This window comes from Calonectris borealis, chromosome 5 (assembly GCF_964195595.1).
Source record: "Calonectris borealis chromosome 5, bCalBor7.hap1.2, whole genome shotgun sequence".
NCBI lineage: Eukaryota > Metazoa > Chordata > Aves > Procellariiformes > Procellariidae > Calonectris > Calonectris borealis.
The window spans coordinates 47096172-47114151 of record NC_134316.1 but is presented as its reverse complement, the minus strand read 5'-3'; the positions used below and the strand labels follow the sequence as shown (position 1 = coordinate 47114151).

At 46.0% G+C, this 17980-nt stretch overlaps 1 protein-coding gene across 10 annotated transcripts in view; it reads left to right on the top strand.

Moving 5' to 3' along the window:
- TSPAN18 (tetraspanin 18) overlaps positions 1-17980 on the top strand; it is a 135470-nt gene that overhangs the window by 44108 nt on the left and 73382 nt on the right. Inside the window, exon 1 of one of the 10 annotated variants that reach the window (XM_075152342.1) lies at positions 2482-2547. The exons of the other annotated variants lie outside the window; for them this stretch is intronic. The gene's annotated coding sequence lies outside the window, so the exon portion shown is untranslated. Of the gene's footprint in view, positions 1-2481; positions 2548-17980 lie in introns of those variants that run through there. 10 annotated transcript variants of the gene reach the window in all.

Here is a 17980-nt window from a genome sequence, read left to right as displayed (position 1 = left end):
AATAAACCTTAAAGTGAAACTAAAGTGCATTTCTATTCTTATGGAACAGAAGCTCTCTTTTCATCCCTGCCTTTTTCTTTGGGATGCTGAGCAAATGCTATCAAGTCTACATTGAGAATGGCACAGGCTATGCAAAGAAGTGAAAGTTTGTTCCAACCCAATGAACAGCAGGGAGATTGTCCTATTAAAAGTCCCATTAAAGATGTGATACGTGTGGCTGCATGTACTGAGTTTTATCTACCTGTTTCTGAGCTTTAGAGACATTGGAAATCCATTCTAAAGACATCATTCAACTAAACTTTACTCAGGTCAGACTTTTTTTGATCGAAGACGGTGATAAGATTTTGCTTTACTTTCTGTTCACTGTCTGCAAACATTCTGAAAGCTTGTACTTTCAGAAATATTTAGTATTGAGTCTTTCAGTTTGGATTTGATAGAATTCATTTAAGAAAATCTGCAAAAATTTCACATTAAATGTCTCTCTGCTTACATGGCAGTCAAACATGAGTTACAAGGACAGGGATGGGGTGAACATGAGAAGCTACATCCATTTTTTATCATAAAAAGCTCAACATAGCAATATGGTTTGCCGTAGAAGGCCGCTTTATTTTGTTCAGAGCTGGCCTGTTGAGCAAAGGGGGAAAATAGATCTATGAACGAGAGCTGCCTGCCCAGGAAGTACTGCTGTCCTACACATCAATCACTTCTTGCCTTGTTAAAGTCAACTGCCCTAAAGGTAAACGGCTACCTGGCGTGCTATCGGCTCTATTCTGTCCTCTTCCACGACAAGAGGGGGTGTGTGTTCTCCTGGAACTTGTATAACCTTCAGTGGGCTTGGGTCTCCTTCAGGCTGCTGTGTTCTTTGAACTGCGCCAGCAATCATCACTTATTGCTGGTAGACCCGATGCAGCCGATCCTTCTTGAGAATTCAGTGGCTGCTGACTCCAAAGGACCCTCCTAGACTCCTCTTGCAATGTTTTGCCAACTACGGGGGAAGCTTACAGCACTTGATTGTAGGCTGCATGTGGTGTTCTTCTCCAGTTTTCCTATGTGTTTTCTCAGTGTATTCTCCAAGCATGCTGAAATGTCTAAGGAAGGGGTCAAAGTGCTTTATATCTTAGAGTAAAACAGGGCTGAGGTCACCACCTCAATTGTCAATAATGAGTTATTGCATCATTTGTCAGCTACATGTGAGAAAAGTGTAGGGAAACAAACTGAGGTTTTTGTAGATGATAGAATCTCCAACCGTGGCACTGAACCACGGAGTAAAACACAGACTAACAATGCACTGACGTCAGGCTATCTTAATGTGACCGAGAGAGCTTTTGTCTGTGAATACAAAAATTGGAATAAATCACCCACTGGGTTTTAACAACCATGGTAGTTTTGGCCTGGTTTCTGAACTCGCAGATAGACAAAGAATGCAACACAGCATCTCATTTTCAAATGTGTGATCAACCAGCAACAGGGTCCCACATGTGCTGGAGTCTACTGAGATGTAAGTCTTGACAAGCTCCAGAACAGTGAATTACAGTTGATAGCTGATGCTGAAATATGGGCCACGTTAACCACAGGAATGGTTTCCTCCTCCTGCTGTACCAGAACAACTGCTGCTTGGGGTGGCAGAGAGGATTCGGCTGCATTGCACACCAGACGGCTTGAGCGGTGAAGAGCTATCATACACAGAATCCGTGGCCTCTTGTGAGGGATGTGACTGTGAAGTAGCTGACTTCTGAAAACAAGCTTTCTGCAGATACTTTTCCCACCCAGCAACAAAGGTCTTGTTTGGAAATGCTTTTTGGCTGCAGTCCTCGTGACTCCCCTGGGAAATGCACTGTGCATTTGACTTGCACTCACCACAGGAAAAAGCGAAAGTAACACAGCTGTAGTGATTTACTACAAAGTTTTGAGGCTAATTGCCTCATATGTTTAATTAATAACTGACACATTCTGTCCCTCAAAGAGCTTGGAGAACTTCCATCTGGACCCCTAGTGATTACAGCCTGGAAGCCTTCCCTGTAATTAAGGAGCAGGCTATAGGAGGCCTGTTCCTATTATGGGCAATTATTGTGCTTGCTACTTTTTCCCTCCTTTCTTACGAAAGAACCGAGAAAACAGGGCTCAGAGACTCATCTGACATAAAACCCTGACTAAAGAGGTGCTTTGTGCTATGCCTTGGTAGAATGATGGGGTTATGTTTTGGTGCCAGCCCTCTTTCGTTCAGCAGCCTGTCGGGAGGCAGGTTCTCCAGACAGCAAAATGTGTCTTACACCAGACTGAAGTATTTGTGGGTCAATATTAATTGCCAATGCAAGAGGCAGCTTTTTGCGAAGAACTGGGCAACTGAATGTTCCTGCTGTTGCTTCTCCCTCCCCTCCCAACTCCAGACTTTCACTAGGGCTGACAGCTGCTCATCTGTGAAGACTCTGGCTGGCTCAGGAGCCCTCAGAGCAGAGGATGCTGTGTCTTTAAGCCTTCCATACAGTGCTGAAATGTTATGACAGAGCATCTCACAGGGGGATGTGGTTTCCATGGCAACCCCACACTGTAAGATAAGCAAACTGGATTTTTTCTTTTTTTTTTTCTGAGAGGTTCAAGAGCAAGGAAGGAATGAGGCGATCTGTCAGCGGGCGAGACTTGAAAAGAGGAAACCATGTCCATTAATCCTGCAGCCCTGGCTGCTTTGTGTTTTAATTAGCGAATGTTATTATGGCAGAGAGCACGGGCGCCTCACCCTGTTGTGGGTTTTTGAGGGCTTTTTTGTTTGTTTCTCTTTTTATATCTCCAATTAAAAAAAAAAAAAAGGAGGGGGGAGGAGAAGCTTTACTAGGGCATTAAATGAAGGTCTGAAATAAACAGCCTCAGGATTTCTGTTCCAGAGCTTGTATCCCAAACCAGGGATGGGAAGTGTAGCTTGCCTGGTGGGAATGAATCTGCCATTCTCAAACTGAGAATTTATTTTTTCTGTCTTGCCACTGATGTTTAGCAAAAATGGAAATCCCCTATACCCTTGCATCCTCCATATGTACCCATGGCAATGTGAAGTAAAGCAGGGGAGTTGTGCCTTGCTTTTGTCCTCCCCGGCCTGCCCAGAGGAATGACATGTTACAGAGCTATACTGCCTTCCCCTGCCATTGTTCTGGGGGAGTTGATGCCTTTGGGATCAGTAGTTACCCTTTGTGAGAAAGCCTCCGCTACCCAATGCCACCACTTGTGAGAATGCAGGATGCTGTGCTTGCTGAGGGTCAACAGCGTAACGACGAGGAGGGGGGATGCTTCAGCCTGTAGCGAGAAGGGAGGCTCCCGCCCGAGCTGGGATGGCATCTTAGCAATCAGTGAATCTCTTGGTAGCAGCTAGTGCACCAGCTGGGTAGGGAACTGCGCTGGTCTTGCAAATGTGCTGTGTGTAGGAGTTTATTATGGAAAATATTTTGACAACCTTTATTATTTTCAAACACTTCTATGTGTCACCAGAAAATTAGAGTTAAGTAAATGTTATCCTAACAGCAGTCTTGTCTGCATAGTTTCCATGTCCATCCTTTATGGAGTGCTGCTTGCTCCTTTGCAGGGAATTAAAGCCCACTGTAAATCTTCACGTGGAATGAAAAGAAAATTATTCTAATCCTTTGAGAAAGGAATATACCAAAGGCATTCTTTGCTACTTTCCTATATGCAGCAGTGTCTCAGCTTATTTTTCAGGGGCTGGTGCTTACAAGGAATTCTCGTAAATGTAGTTCCTCTTACTTTGCTGCCAATGTCTTCTTCAATGCCCTTCCACCATGATTTGTCTCTTTTGGTGGTGTGTTGTTTTTTTTTCTTTTCCCCAATTAGGGTGCAAAGTTGAAATACAATAGTGGGGGTGCGCTCCTCTGCTAGTTTGAATTTTTTCCACAGTGCATGGGATGGAGAACAAACTTTCCGTTCCTGTACTAGGTATGAGGTTTTTTTAAGGGGGAAGGGAGATACCTGTGTCCATTTCATCCTCTAGCCTCTAACCCCTCAAATACTACATTTGTTCGGTCCTACCTCTTTGTTTGCTCATGCCCTGCTCTACCATTAGGTTTTCTGGGGATTTCACAATTCATGAGCCCAGCAGATAGCATGGAGTTGCTATTCTTTATCAGGTACATAGAAAGGTTTGGGGATTTCCTTTTCCCTGCAGTTTTTGCCCCTTTTCTTCTCTCCTGTTTCTTTCCTCTTCTGCCCAGGACAAAGCAGGTGCCAGTATTTTGCATAAGCCAGGAGATAAGTTTCATAGGTAAATACTGATGTTCTGTGACGAGCATTTTTAATCATCACTCGAGTATCTTACAATTGAAGAGCATCGGTAGAAAGGTTTGAAAGTCAGCAGCATCAGCTGGAGCAAGGCAGTGCTTGTGCTAATACACCTTATGGTCAAGAAGTTTGGGGCTTGCGCTCTCTCTGTAGAAGTTGTGCTTTACTACATGCCTTTACTACAGTGATTCTGGTATTCTGGAAAAAATCCGACCAACCAAGGAGTAAATGATGGAAGACACGGCTGGTAACATGTGTTCCTGCGTGTGGGAGCTCTTCCATCAGTTTGGACAGCCTCCATCTTTTTCCACCCTCCTTTGCCCACCCTGGTTTTCAGTTTAGCCACGCAACACTCGGTGGGGTTTGCAAGCCTGTTCGCAGCAGGGCAGGGACTTTATCCCCAGATGGGAAGAAGCAGCCCAGAGAGGTGACTTACCCAAATAACTCGGGAAATCTGTGGTAAAGCAGGGCTTAAAACAGGCTGTCTCACGGGATCCGCTCTTTCCCGCAAACCACTGGACTCTTCCTCTGCACTAACATAAACATCGTGTACTAATGCAGATCAGTGAGAATTAATATTGCAGGAAAGGGAAACCCTCTGGTATTGAGGTATTGCATGGTACTGCAAATTGACTCCTGCAGAGCTGAGATCCGTTTCTCTTTGAGATTGCTGTAGTTAGAATTTCTTTCAAATGAGCCCAAGCTCTTGGAGAAGAGTTCAGCAAACCAAGTTGCAGATTGAAGAGGGCCAAACAGCCTCAGAACCGCTCTTCTGGTTTTGAGTACTTCCTCCTGAAAATCGTTTTCTCCTGTGGGTGCAATCCATGTAGCAGGAATAGCTGTTAGCGAAGTCTGAAGTCAGGGGCCAAACAAATGTTATACCTTTGTGCGAATTCAGGGCTAGGGCAAAGTGGTATTTAGCCCCTTGTTGAGTAAGCCATCAAATGCTGTAATTGGTAATAAGAAGGGTTAGAGGCAGCTTAATTTCTCTGGAGACTGTTCTCTTTATTCCTTCTTCTGGCTGTATGGACGAATTCAACACTTCGGTGGATTGATTTAACATACTGCGTTAAGCTGCCTTCCTGCCCAAAGATGATTTTTGCCTGTATTAGTAAAGAAACGGCTTTTAACAGCTTAGATCAGTTGTACTTGACCGCCAGCCGGTGCTGGCTGGAAGTGGCAGGCAGGGTTTGTGATCCTGGTGGCTGGGACAGAGCAGGTCAGCACAGCTTTGGCCGCCCCTCGCCCCCCGAGCAGGACCCGCTGCTGCCTGCCTCTGCCCTAGCAGGAGAGCCCTCCGCACATCTGCTTCCCCGCCCGGATTTCTCACTGCACGCCATTCTGGGGTCTTCCTAATTTGCTTCGGACTGAGTGTCGTTAAACCCTCGCACATCGCTTGGGTTTGCTGTCCCTCGAGGCACTGCCAGCTCTGAATCCTTGCCAAGCAAAATGAGCCCACCTGCTTCTTGGCTCTGAGCATCTCGTCACCCAAGCCCAGCAGAGCTTTGTTTAAAGAACAGAAATGATTGTTCTGATTCCCAGCAAGTGCAAGCGGTGTTCGTGTCACAGGGTAAATTAGGGAATGAAGAAGAGCCCAGGAGTGGCTGCATGCCTCATTTGGCCTGGTTTTCATAGGAGGGAATGTTTAATCTTTCAGTGAGCAGGCAGACTCTCCGGTGTCTGCCCTGGCCTTTTTGGTTAAAGTCGGTGCCCCTGAGCTTCGGGTGGAAAGGGGCACCTGGAGAGTATGAGGCTCTGCTCCAGTCATGATTTCCAGAGGGCCAGTGCTCCACAGCTAAAGCAAGATGTTTTGACCAGTTACTTGCTGACTCATCACTTCACATGGTTTCTTTCCCACACCATTTTTAAGTCTCACCCCTCTTCCTGGAGATAACAGATTACTTGTGCATCTGAGTAGTTTATTCTCAGATAATTCTTTTAGCCATTGCTGTTTCACACTTACTTCTTTTCCAGGTCTATCAGTTGTGTCGTCACCTACGCGGAAGGTGAATTTCTGACCATGAAGCCATTGAAATACAAAAACTTCTAAATCAACGAATGTCACCCATCCAAAATTCTCCTTCCCTCACCTGCTTGCCAGCCAACCTTCCTTAAACAAACCCTTTAAGAAAAAAATACAGGTCATTAGGTTTTTAAGCTCTCCTTCCCTTGTGTTGGTGGTCCTGAATGGAGTCTGTGTATCCACACACGCTAAGGAGCGCAGTGCTTACTTGGGGTCTATCACAGCCGATTTGGAGGAATTTTGCTTGCTACTACAGTTGCCTGCTAGCTTAGCCTGGAATTCATTTACATGTACAAACACAGAGCTGTGCTGCTACTAATAAAGAGCTGCCTCTGAGAGGCTCGTTAGCAGGGCTGGGGCAGGCACTACCCTGGTTATACAGCGACCGAGCATGTGGAGCTTGGTTGCACCCTGCAGAGTCCAGCACGAGTGGAAATGCACGGGTTTCTGGGCAGCCAGATGCTTCTGAGAGCTCCAGCTCTCTCTCTGTAGCATCTAGACTTGCCCTGGCTCGTAAAAGCATTGCAAGGAGAAAATACACATAAGACACCATGATCCTGTAGTTGTAAGGGAGCGCACAATCTTGAAGCAAAATTCTCTTTCATTTCTCTTTATATTTAATTTGCTGGTTCAGCACAGGCCATGCTTGTGCATCCTGTTTACATTCAGCTCTGTTTTAGACATCCAGCATCATTCAAGAACACTGTAACTCTGAACGCTTGCAATAAAAAAATATTTTCATACTCTTTTCTACAAAATAAACCTTGGGTGTGGAGTTTGCCAATTTGCAGTAACTTCAAGGCTTTTTCTAGTGTACAGAATTTTTTGAAAAAGGAAAAATGGCTGGGAGCTGTATTTATGTTCTACAGGTCCTAATAATAAAATAGCATTAATTTCTTTTAATCCTCTCCAAGCAATTTCCCTGAAAACTTCCCTGTCCAAAATAGTTTGTTAAATCACGTGTGAATGTATGTATGCCCTTTAACAAATATTTTGGTGCTATGACAAGCCAGGACCACAAATTAAATTAGATGAAGAAAACTAGGTTGATATGCTTCATGACATAGTTGAAAGATGCTTTGGAAAAAACAGAAAGAGGAGCCAGTATTCCTTCTGGATAAGGCCTCAGTATGAAAACACGAACAGCAAATGAGTTTATTATTGAAGCCACGTACATCAAAGCCAAGTTGACTGAGAAACTCTCTGGCCTAACGTACAGTTGTTGTCTTTGCTGTTATTAAATGTCATGCGGTGGTGTGCAGCTAAGAGATGGCGATATTTTTCCCATCTAGAGTTTTATAAATCTGATGAAAATGGTCTTGGCTTCACAAACCCCTTGATCTTTGTGTCAAGCCTGTAAGCCACAGACCTCGGGCTGGCCTGTGTCTGGTGTGACTTTCACCCTTATGGGGTGCCGGTGCAGAGCCCCAGAAAGTGGGGAGGCACCAGCATGAGTAGAAAATGACCTCGGGGTCTTTGGCTTGTGGATTAGAGAAAAAGGAATGGAGCATTTCTCTAAGACAAATATTTTCTTTTGACGATTCCCGTTGATGTTATTTGTAGGGGGAAAAGGCTTTCTTCTGAAAGAGCACAGACCAAGTGTATGTCTCCATGGTCTTCTAACTCGCATAAGACCATGAAAGTCTTTGAGGAAAGCTAGTTTTCTGAAATAGGAAAAAAAAATAGTTTTGGGAACTGATCTGGATTTCTCTGCTGCTAAGACCTGGCTAGAGCCCAAACAAAGTTTTTAAATTTAGAAAAATTCAGAGACCTTTTCCCAAGATGTGTTCAACTGGAGTTTCTGTTTCTTTGAGAGGCGCGGTGAGGAAGGGAGCCTGCCCAGTTCCGTGCACATTCATTGATTACAACTCTGTAGTGCTCAGCTCTTCTCAGATCTCTAAAATCATTGTAAGTAATTGGGTTAAAGTCAACATTTATCATACTTAGTTAGCCTAGATCTAATCGTTCTTTCCAGAATTGTTTGCTGAATTGCTTGGCATGTCTAACCTTATCGGCCCCGTTAACTCCTTATCCCTATTTGACAAATCTAATCTCTATTTTTCTTTCTGCAAGGAGAGAGACAGGCGTCCTTAGAGGCTTCTGTTCCTTGCTGTGCAGCTAGCCAACGGGCGTCCAGAAACTTTCAGAAAGATGCTTGCAGCTGCTAGAAAAGATTTGAAAGGATTTCAGGTTTAATGGGCATGGGAAGAAGGTTTTCTTGTCAGGATGGTTTGCTCATTTACTCAGTTTTATCTGTTGCAAGTACTTGAATTTTGCTGTTTTAAAAATAGAATTAGAAAGTCTGCTGAAGTTAACAGATGTCAGCAGTCACAGATTGCTACAACAAGTCTAGGGCAAAGGGTATATATGGTGTTTTGAGCCTTTCGCAACCCATGCCGTGGCGTCTTGCTTGAGACACTTTCCTCTAAGCTTATAAAATCACTCTTGGCTCAAGCTATTTTCTGAGAGTATGACTGAACCACTTTACAGGAAAACACTTACAGTGTGGTGCCCGAGTTGCACCCTGGGGACCTGATTTTTCCCTCCCTCATAAACCAGAAGTGACACCACCAAAGCAAATGGAGTCACAGGGTTGTGAAACTGAAGTCAGCAAGGAGAAAACCCAGCCCGTATTCTGTATCATGTGCTCATTTAAGGCTATCTTTGCTATGAGAAGTTTTCACGAAAAGGAGGGCGGGGGGGGAGAAAGTCTGTCTGGTCTTGCGTATCCCTTCTTTTGGGGATTTCGGGGAGTTTGCAGGCACACGCTGAAGGGTTAATGTCTGCCACAACTGGGAGAAGTTGGATTCTCCCCCTCAGCTGTGTGTCCGCATGCATAATTTTGCATTATTCCTGTTCTGATGCGTACTGCTGTCATTTGCCACCCTGACTTCCAGTGTGCTCGGCACAGCTCGGTGGGTTGGAGGATTTTTTGTTACCCTCGGATGGAAGGGAGGCTCATCCTGCGCGCACAGGCGGTGCAGGGACCTTCAGAGGGTATATTCCCCTGCGCCGGGCACGATGGTCAATAAGCGATTAACCTGCTACGCTGGCAGCGCACGCTTTTTGTGTGCTTCAGCCTGTTCAGAAAGGCAAGGGCTTGTTTATTTATTTATTTGATTTTCAAAAGGGATGTTTGCTGGGATGTGAACATTTCCCCCGAGATCCCTTGTTCACAATGGGACCCTGCGCCAGAGCTGGGGCTGGCGGCCCCGGGGGGGCCCGGTCGGCGGCGCTCGGCCCTTCCCTCCCGCCGCCTCCAGCTCTCTGTGCAGTATTTGGCGGTCCAGTGACTGCGTGTGTACGCGGTCCGGAACGCAAACGTAAACCTTAAATCACAATTTGAATGTAAATGTCACATTTCAGACCTTGTCTGTAAGGCCTCCGGGCCCTAAACTGAGCTCCGCGCGGGGCTGATGACTGCGCTGGTGCCGGCTGCGCGCTGCAGCCGGGCGCAGGCAGGGCCAGGGGCGTTCGCTCTGCGCAGGTAGGCACGGGCGGAGGCCCAAAAGCCTCTTCTTTCGCTGCCTCGAGGAGGGCAGGAATAGGAATCCAGAGCGTACCTGCCCGGCTAGCGCCCGGCTCCTCTTTGGAAGCTGACCGTCCCTGGGGAGCGTGCCAGGGCTGGGCTATGTCTTCTTCTACCTTTTTAAATTGGCAAGTCCTGCTGGCTGGAGGCCGCGCTGGCAGGCGCGTGGATATGGCTGCCCTCTACAGTCAGCTGCCCAGAGGCTCTGAAGGGCAGCCTCCTCTTCCAGAAGGTGCTGATGGGGCTAGCAGCCACGCTCCCCAGCCCCCCCGAGGTGCCTGACCGCACCCACGGTGCTTGCGCTTGGGGGGGAGGCAGCGGCTCCGCTCGGTTCAGCTGAAGGCAGCTGGGGTGAAGTGGCGTGAAACTACAGCAGGGGTCAGGCGCTCTTTCAAACACACCAGCAGTGTATGGGATGAAAGGGATGAGAGGAAAGGAGGAACTGTGCATTGAGTAAATCCAGTGTTTTGCAGGAGAGTCAAAACTCCGGACTTTCCAATGGACTTCATTCAGACCTGTGTCTCTCCCTTTTCTTTGGTCTGGGCTCTCCTTCATAAGAGGTATCCGAACAAAGACCAAACAGTGATAGAAATCTCCTTGCATTGCAGGATGCTTGCTTTTTAGTTGCCCTGCTATCCCTTTCTGCTCTCTTCTCAATGAAATAAAGGCATTAGATGTCGTGCCTTTAGAAACGGAGGAATTAAAATAAGCAGTGTTTGCAGTCATGTTGATTTAGCATACTTGTTAGTTATACCTGAATGATCCCCAGAGGATGGAAAAAAGAGCTGGAGAACAAGACTTTGTGTTTGGGGCAACAGGAGGTTGTTTGAATTCTTCCAGCACCAATATTGATGGATGTTTGTGCCTGGGCATCCAAAAGTTACATGCACAAAGGGCAGATCTGACTGTTAGACCCCGGGAGGCTTTGGTGGAAACTGTAGCAACGTAGTAGCTGCTGTGGCTGCATATACGGGTGGATGTCTGCTTCCTCCAGCTCCCTGCAGTGGGAATTGAGGCAGGTTTCCTTCCAGTAATGCTTACAGAACTTCCCTGGGGGTAGATTCCACCCCCGCTTTCATTCTGGTGTGCAGTGGGAGTGGCACATGATTACAGATCTAACAGCTTGGAAAAAAACCCAGGTCCATTCGTTCCTATCCACGGTATCAGACGAAGGCTTTAGCTCATCCTGATCTATGGCTAAGAAGCGTGAAGTTTGCTTCTGCAGGATGGCTTGGCCCTAGCGTGGCCAACAAAGTGGAGCAAGTCGCTGCAATTGCTAGCTAGGCCATCCAGGACTGATCCAGCAGGTGGGTGTCAGTCGGATGCGAGGCTGCTATATCGCATGGCACGGCTGGGCACGTGAAAGTCTCTACTCTGTCCATGTCAGTGCACAGTTTCTTTCCGTTTACCTGATCCTATCCTAGAAAATTAAGATACGCTTGCAATTAGAACCCCCAAATTTGGAGCGCTTGGTGGCAGCCCTGTAGGAGGGTTCCTGTCTCTACTTTTGGGGCAATCTCCTTAAAACCAGCACTTCCTTACCAAGGGAGAATCAGAATGTTTCAAGCTCTCCTGGTTCCTCGTAAGCTGTGCTCTGTTACCTCCAAATATTCTTTGAACACTATCTTCTTCGAAGCTGCTTTTCAAGTAGAGTGATTTGAAAACCAGGAGCGATTACGATGGAATGGTTTTTTTTCCTCTCTCATTTTGGTTGAGAAAGTTTGAATTCAAAATGTTTTGACTGGCTTTGTTTTCATAAAAGAGTCACCAAATATAGATGTGTTCTCTTTGGTGTAAGAAAGGTAAAAGGGATGCGGTGCTTTGACAGTGATCCATCTGCTGATTGCTGCGTGTTCCAAGTGTCGGGATGAGATCGGTGGCCTTAGAATATAAACCCGCCGAGGCAGGAAGGGTGCCTGCCTGTGCTTTTTTTACAGTGCAAAGTGCGTGTATGGTCAGTGCTGAGCCAGTGCTGAATAACGATGAGTGGGTACAGTTAGTGTCTGAGCCGGGGGCAGCCAGGCCTTGCCAGCCACCTGGGGTTAGGAGCACTCGTGATTATGCAGTTTGAGCCAGCGACCCACGTTTTGCCTAAATGCCTCAGTCTTTTCTTCCCAATTATTTTGAGGTCTAGGGAGATACACTCTTTTCTGTGGAATTTCTATGAAGTGGGTATTTTTAAATCTAAAACCTGTAAGATTTGAGCTTTAATGTTGTTGTTGGGATTTTTTTTTGTTTGGTTTGTTTTGTTTTTTTTTTTTTTTTTTTAATCTGAGAAGAGCTTTTGGCTAGAAAATAGCAGTTAGGCTTGTGTTTGGGAAAAAAATAATTAGCACTAAAACAAACAAATAACCTTTCCTTCTCCTTCCAGCTTGCTTTGTTTTGAAGAGGATGAAGTGTGACAGGATTTTGACTCTGTTCAACATCTGAAAATCAGAAAAGGGAAGGGTTCTTGCAAAGCCTTGTTCCCTACCTAAGTACGCCTGGATTTTTCCCAGCCCATCTGAGTCCTGCTTTTGTGCCTGTGTCAGACAACAGTGCTTGTCTGGTCCATCGCAGGGATGGCAGTGAATTTGCAACCTGTCACCTAAGGAGGTGACCAGGGTAAGGAAGTTGTGATTCCACCTCTCAGCTAGATCTCATTTTAGACTTCCTTGAAAGGTATCTGCAGCAGCCCAGGACCTGACTGGAGTGGGTGGAGGAAAAGGATTAGGGGTTCTGCCTGATCCAGCTCAAAACTCATGACAGCACCCAACAGAAGTGATTCCCTGTCTGCTTTTGCAGTCTATTCCCTACTCAAAGCAAGATTTGTCCTTGGCAACTGCTATCAAGTAGAGAGCTGGACCTTTATATCCAGAGACTATAGCACCGAACAGCTCTGTGTTTCATGGGTATTGGAAGTTTTGTTTATTATCAGCTGTGTTTCATTTTGGAAAAACGATCGAATCCCTGAAATATAAGGCTCCTGTTTCCTTTGGGGAGGAGAGATTTGTAACTGTACATGTGGTGGCAGGTGGTTTCTGGCAGTATGTTTTCCTTTCACATGTTTATGATTTTGACCAGGTTCATAGGTGCTATTTGTAAAATCCTCTTCTCATTAGCTAAAGCACTTCAGAATTTCAGGACCTGCTGCCTTTTTCTGTTTTCCCATATTTCTTTTCCTCCCCAGCCACCTCCTGTTGTCTCTGCTCCATGCTGAATGAGCCCGGTTGCTCTTGCCTGCACCTGGTTGTGGCACATGTCATCAGCACAAAAGCCTCTGTACAGAACAGCCCTGAGGAGAACAAGCTGTACCGAAGAGGCGATGGGGATGTTTTGCTGGGCACCCGACCTGGGTCGCTTAGCCGTGCCTGTGGGGCGGTTTCTACTCCCTGTCTTGCTGATACCCCAGCCGGCAGCTAAACACCACACAGCTGCTCGCTCACTTCCCCCCCCCAGCCCTCCGTGGGATAGGGGAGAGAATCGGGGGGGGGGGAAATCGTGGATTGAGAAAAAGGCAGTTCAATAGAACAGAAAAGGAAGGGAAAATAATAATAATAATAGAATATACAAAATAAGTGATGCAGAATGCAATTGCTCACCACCCACTGACCAATGCCCAGCCAGTCCCCGACCAGTGGTCACCGCCCCCTGGCCAACTTGCCCCAGTTTATATACTGAGCATGACGTCATATGGTATGGAATACCCCATTGGCCAATTGGGTCAGCTGTCCTGGCTGTGCTCCCTCCCAGCTTCTTGTGCACCTGGCAGAGCATGGGAAGCTGGAAAGTCCTTGAATAGCATAAACACTGCTCAGCAACAACTAAAACATCAGTGTGTTACCAACACTATTCTCATCCTAAATGCAAAACACAGCACTGTAGCAGCTACTAGGAAGAAAATTAACTCAATCCCAGCGAAACCAGGACAATACCTAAAGAGAATTTTTGCTGCTTTGGTTCACGGGGGAGGCTGCTGCTCTGAGGGTTTCCAGACTTGGGCAGAACAGGCTGTGCTTGCAGATCTGTTGGGTGCTGTTTTCAGGAAGGAAACACAGGAGAGAGAAAACACCGGCCTTTTGTTAAGAATACAAAGTCACATTTAGAGCTTGCTCTTCTGTCTTGACGATTTTATGAGTTTAGAGGAGTTTGGGTGCCTATTGAAGTTTGAAAATACAGTATTTTGTTCTAAAGGCGATGTGGATATAATGCAGTACTTCGAAATAAACTTTTGAGAGCTGAATTTCTTAAGGGAAATGAATTATTCTCTCTTGCTTGTTATTGTTTCTGCTGGACTAGGAAGACAAATTAAAGTAAGACTAGACCACTAGAGTTGCAGTGTGAGGAAATGAGAAGACCCTCTTTGATCCCAAACGCTCAATCAAGAAGCATTTGCCAGCCATGCTGAATGGGATTTATTTGTCAAGTCCTAGATTCCAGGCAGGGCCTGGAACCAAACAGAAGGAGGAGGTACCATACTATAAACTTGGATTCAACATATTCACTGTTAATCTTCTTTTACCTACATAATATGAAGGTTATTAACCTGACCTACTGGGGAGTTGTGTCACGTGGAGGGGATTATTACATTTTGAAAATAATTTGTGCCGGTGACTGTAACATAGTAAATGGTGCCTCTTTAGATCTTCTGTAAGTGGTAAAGAAGCATTGATCACCTGGTGTGATGGGAGCTGGGGAGCTTGTTTTTGATGTTTTATTACCAAGTCAGAAATGAGAGCTCAGAGTTGTTAATGAAAGGAGCACATGCTTTTATTATTATTCTTCATTTTTCTGTCTTAAAGAGACCAAGAGGGAGTTGGTGCAGAGGGGTGAGAAATAAATCATTAGCATCTTCACATTTGCACTGCAGATTAATCTGGGGAAATGAGGCTGGTAGTTTTTAAGCCTCTTGCATATTTGCCAGGTGAACTTTATAACTTGATCCCTGCTTTTACTTTTTTCTAACCAAAAAGCTTTCCACTTACGGATTTAAAAGGTCACAAGGTTAAGCAGAAATCAGAAGCTGATTTATTGTGCAAGTACCCTTAGCAGGCATTTTGGCCAATGCTGTATTAAAGTTATTTTAAAGTTACTCTATTTTTTTCCTTCCACTGAGCCTCTGAAGAGATGTGATTTTTTTTTTTTCTTTTTTTTTTAACATGCCCGCTCCACTTGCCTCATGCTCACTTTGCAGAATCTCACAAGGTTCTCAGTGCAAGAATGATTTTCTGATTGCTTCCAAGTAAATGTCTGGGCTGGGGGTTAGGGGTGGCAATTCCGGTGTTATTTTATGCTGATCTCAACATTCACATTTTGTTTCTCCTGCTGGTCAGTACATAACAGGGAAACCTGAGGGTTGTCAGGAGGCGAAGCGTGGATCTGTGCTGTGCGAGGGAAAGGAAGCGATGGCTGTTGCAGAACAACAGTGAGGGCTCTGGCTGAGGGAGCTGTGTTAGGTATTTAGAAATGCATCTTTAGTGGAGACACAAAACAGAGATCTTGACTGCTTATGAACGCTAGAGATCCCCTAACACGTGTTGCAACAGCAAGCGCCTCAGCCAGAGTATCTGAGGTAATTAGTCAGTCTGCCTGCATTCCTCCTGCAGCCTCAATTAATTATGAGGCTCTCTTTAACTTCTGGTCAAAATCGTTCCGTAGTGGTGTTACAGGATGTTAACCAGCTGCCACCTACCGCCTCCGTCGATACTGTACAAATACCGTACGAAAGGTCCCTCGCTCGTGGGCGCGAGCTCTGCTCCTGCTGCTCTCTTCCTCCCTGAGCACGGGGCCTGGGGAAGGGATGGCGCGACCCTGCCCGCGCTGCAGGCGCTGCAGCAGGCAGTGCCCTGGCGAGCTTGGGGGGAGCTCTGCTCTCAGTGCTTCGTCCTCTGCGATGAAACACGAACGCGGGCCGGCAGAGACATACCAGCAGGTTCAGGGGGAAGAGCTGTACTGAAACACATCGAGCGGTGGCCGTTTCTTGCGCAAGGTTGACAGGGAAAGTAGGTTGTATCTTTTATTAGGCCTGTTGATACTGTTGGGGGAGGTAACCCTCTAAACATGCAAGTGTGGTTTCTCATGTCTGAAATAGAAGCATCAGCCTTCAAAACTAAATAAATACATGTTGAGAACACTTTCCCTGAGTTTAGCAAAGTTATGTTAATCACTTAGACCATCTGTTGGAGAAAATGTAGTTGTGAAACTGGGATAGGTTGGGGGTATGGTAGTGAGGGAAGAGGTAAGAAAGTTGTTTGTCTCTTTAGGACAGAGTCAAGAGAGCATTGTAAAACTCTTGAGTTTTAATTGCTTGTTTTTCCTGGTGATGTTACAGTTCCTTTTTAAAAGTAAGTAAGATTTTGTTTTAATTTTTTTTTTAAAGATACATGTGCCGTGTTGGCTCGGTATCCTCATGACAGCAAAGTTTCTCAGTGTATCAGGAGGATGAGGCTGGGAGCTTCCTCGCCTGCCCCCCTGCCTGAGCTGGGAGAGATCCGAGGTGTCCCGGGCGAAAACCCTGCCCGGCCTCCGCAGCTGGGGGACGCGAGACGGTTGCGCTGCAGCTTTATCCTGAGGGGAGGCAGGGCAAGAAATAGGAAGAAAAGAGTTAAAGTCAGTCACCCCGAGAAGTGTGGCTGGTTCCGAATGGCCAGCTGGCTGACCTTTTCAGCCTGACAGCATCTCTCCTCCTTAAACACATCGTGAAATGTTGAAAAATGGTTTGGATGTAATTATGACACCGGCATTTCTTCAGGAGGAGCCGTCTGTTTGTTTAAATAAAGCCCCAGGGGAGGTGCTTGTTGTCCTAGGATAGCCTTTGACTGGTGACCCAAACAGGAGAAGAGGGTGTCCAGGGAAGGGGCATCACAGAAGCGTGGCTGAGTGCTGGCAGAAACGTGATTAATCGTGACTAGACAACCGTGCTAGAGCCACTTCCAAATTGTTGGACTCCACGCTTAACGCGTAGTATATTTGTGACCGCTCTCCTGTACTTTTCAGTTACCTTCTCTCTCTCAATTCCAAGGACATTAGTCTTGTTTGAATGCTTCATTGTACCACACTGATGCGCTAGTGCAAGTTGTACTCTACCCTTGTTACAGCATTTACTACCAGTGAATCTCATGCGGACCAGGAGAGGTACACTTACAGGGAAAAGCAGTATTTAACAGAAAATAACCATCTGGGGTTGCCCTGCTGCTTTTCTGGAGATACCAAGTTAAACCTGAGAGCAAGTTTTTCATCTGGTCTCGTACCTGATCTGAAGGAAACAGTACGAGTGTTTGAGACCGCTTGTAAAATACACAGGAAGTATATCAAGTCTCATGGCTGTTAACATTTCCCCAAATGTGTAATTTGTGGAAGGCTGTGGAGATGAGATGTTGCACTGCTGAGGTGCAACAACCTTTTAGGAGAGGCAGGTGGTAGAACCCCAAATGAATGAAGATACGTGACCCAATGAAGAGTAACAAAACCCTCAAATTGTTTGGCAGGGACGTTGTTCCCCTCTTCTGCTGCTCTGGTTTCTGTGATTTAGCAAACTTGGTTGTTTAATCAATGTGATTAGTGCCTCCCGGACCATCTACTGCAGTTCTCTAATTTCAGGTCAAGAGGAAGGGAATAAAGGCTTCTGTGTGAAACAAAGGATGCCACTTACCGTTCTCCATTGTTATGCCAACAGAAGAACTGATAGAACAAGTGAAACTCAAAAATGATGAGAGAAATAGAACTATGAAATTGTTCTTAAATGTTGCAAAATCTCTGCAGCAACATTGGCTCCTGCCATTTTATTACTGAGGTCGAGGAAACCTAATGCTTTTACAAGATCTGTGGCTCTGGGAATTCTCTCATTCAGAATAAGACCCTTCTAAAAATGTGCTTCCTGTTGCTCCTGGAGTAGATCTCATCACAGCTGAACAGGGCCAGCTTTCCCTGTGTCCCATAACCTGCTGTTTTCATCATGAACTGGAAGGATCGTGAAGTTTCCATCAGGAACTGCTGCTGTGAACCTGGGGAACTGAGGCTTCTTGGCGGCTGCTTGCTGCCTCTCCGTGCAGTACTGTGGTAAATCCAACAAATAATTGACTTAACTTACCGGTGTAGAAAGGTCACCAATCTTCTTTTTCCGACTGTCATGTCCAGCTTGGGATCCCTGTCCTGCAGCTCTTGGAGAGCTCTTT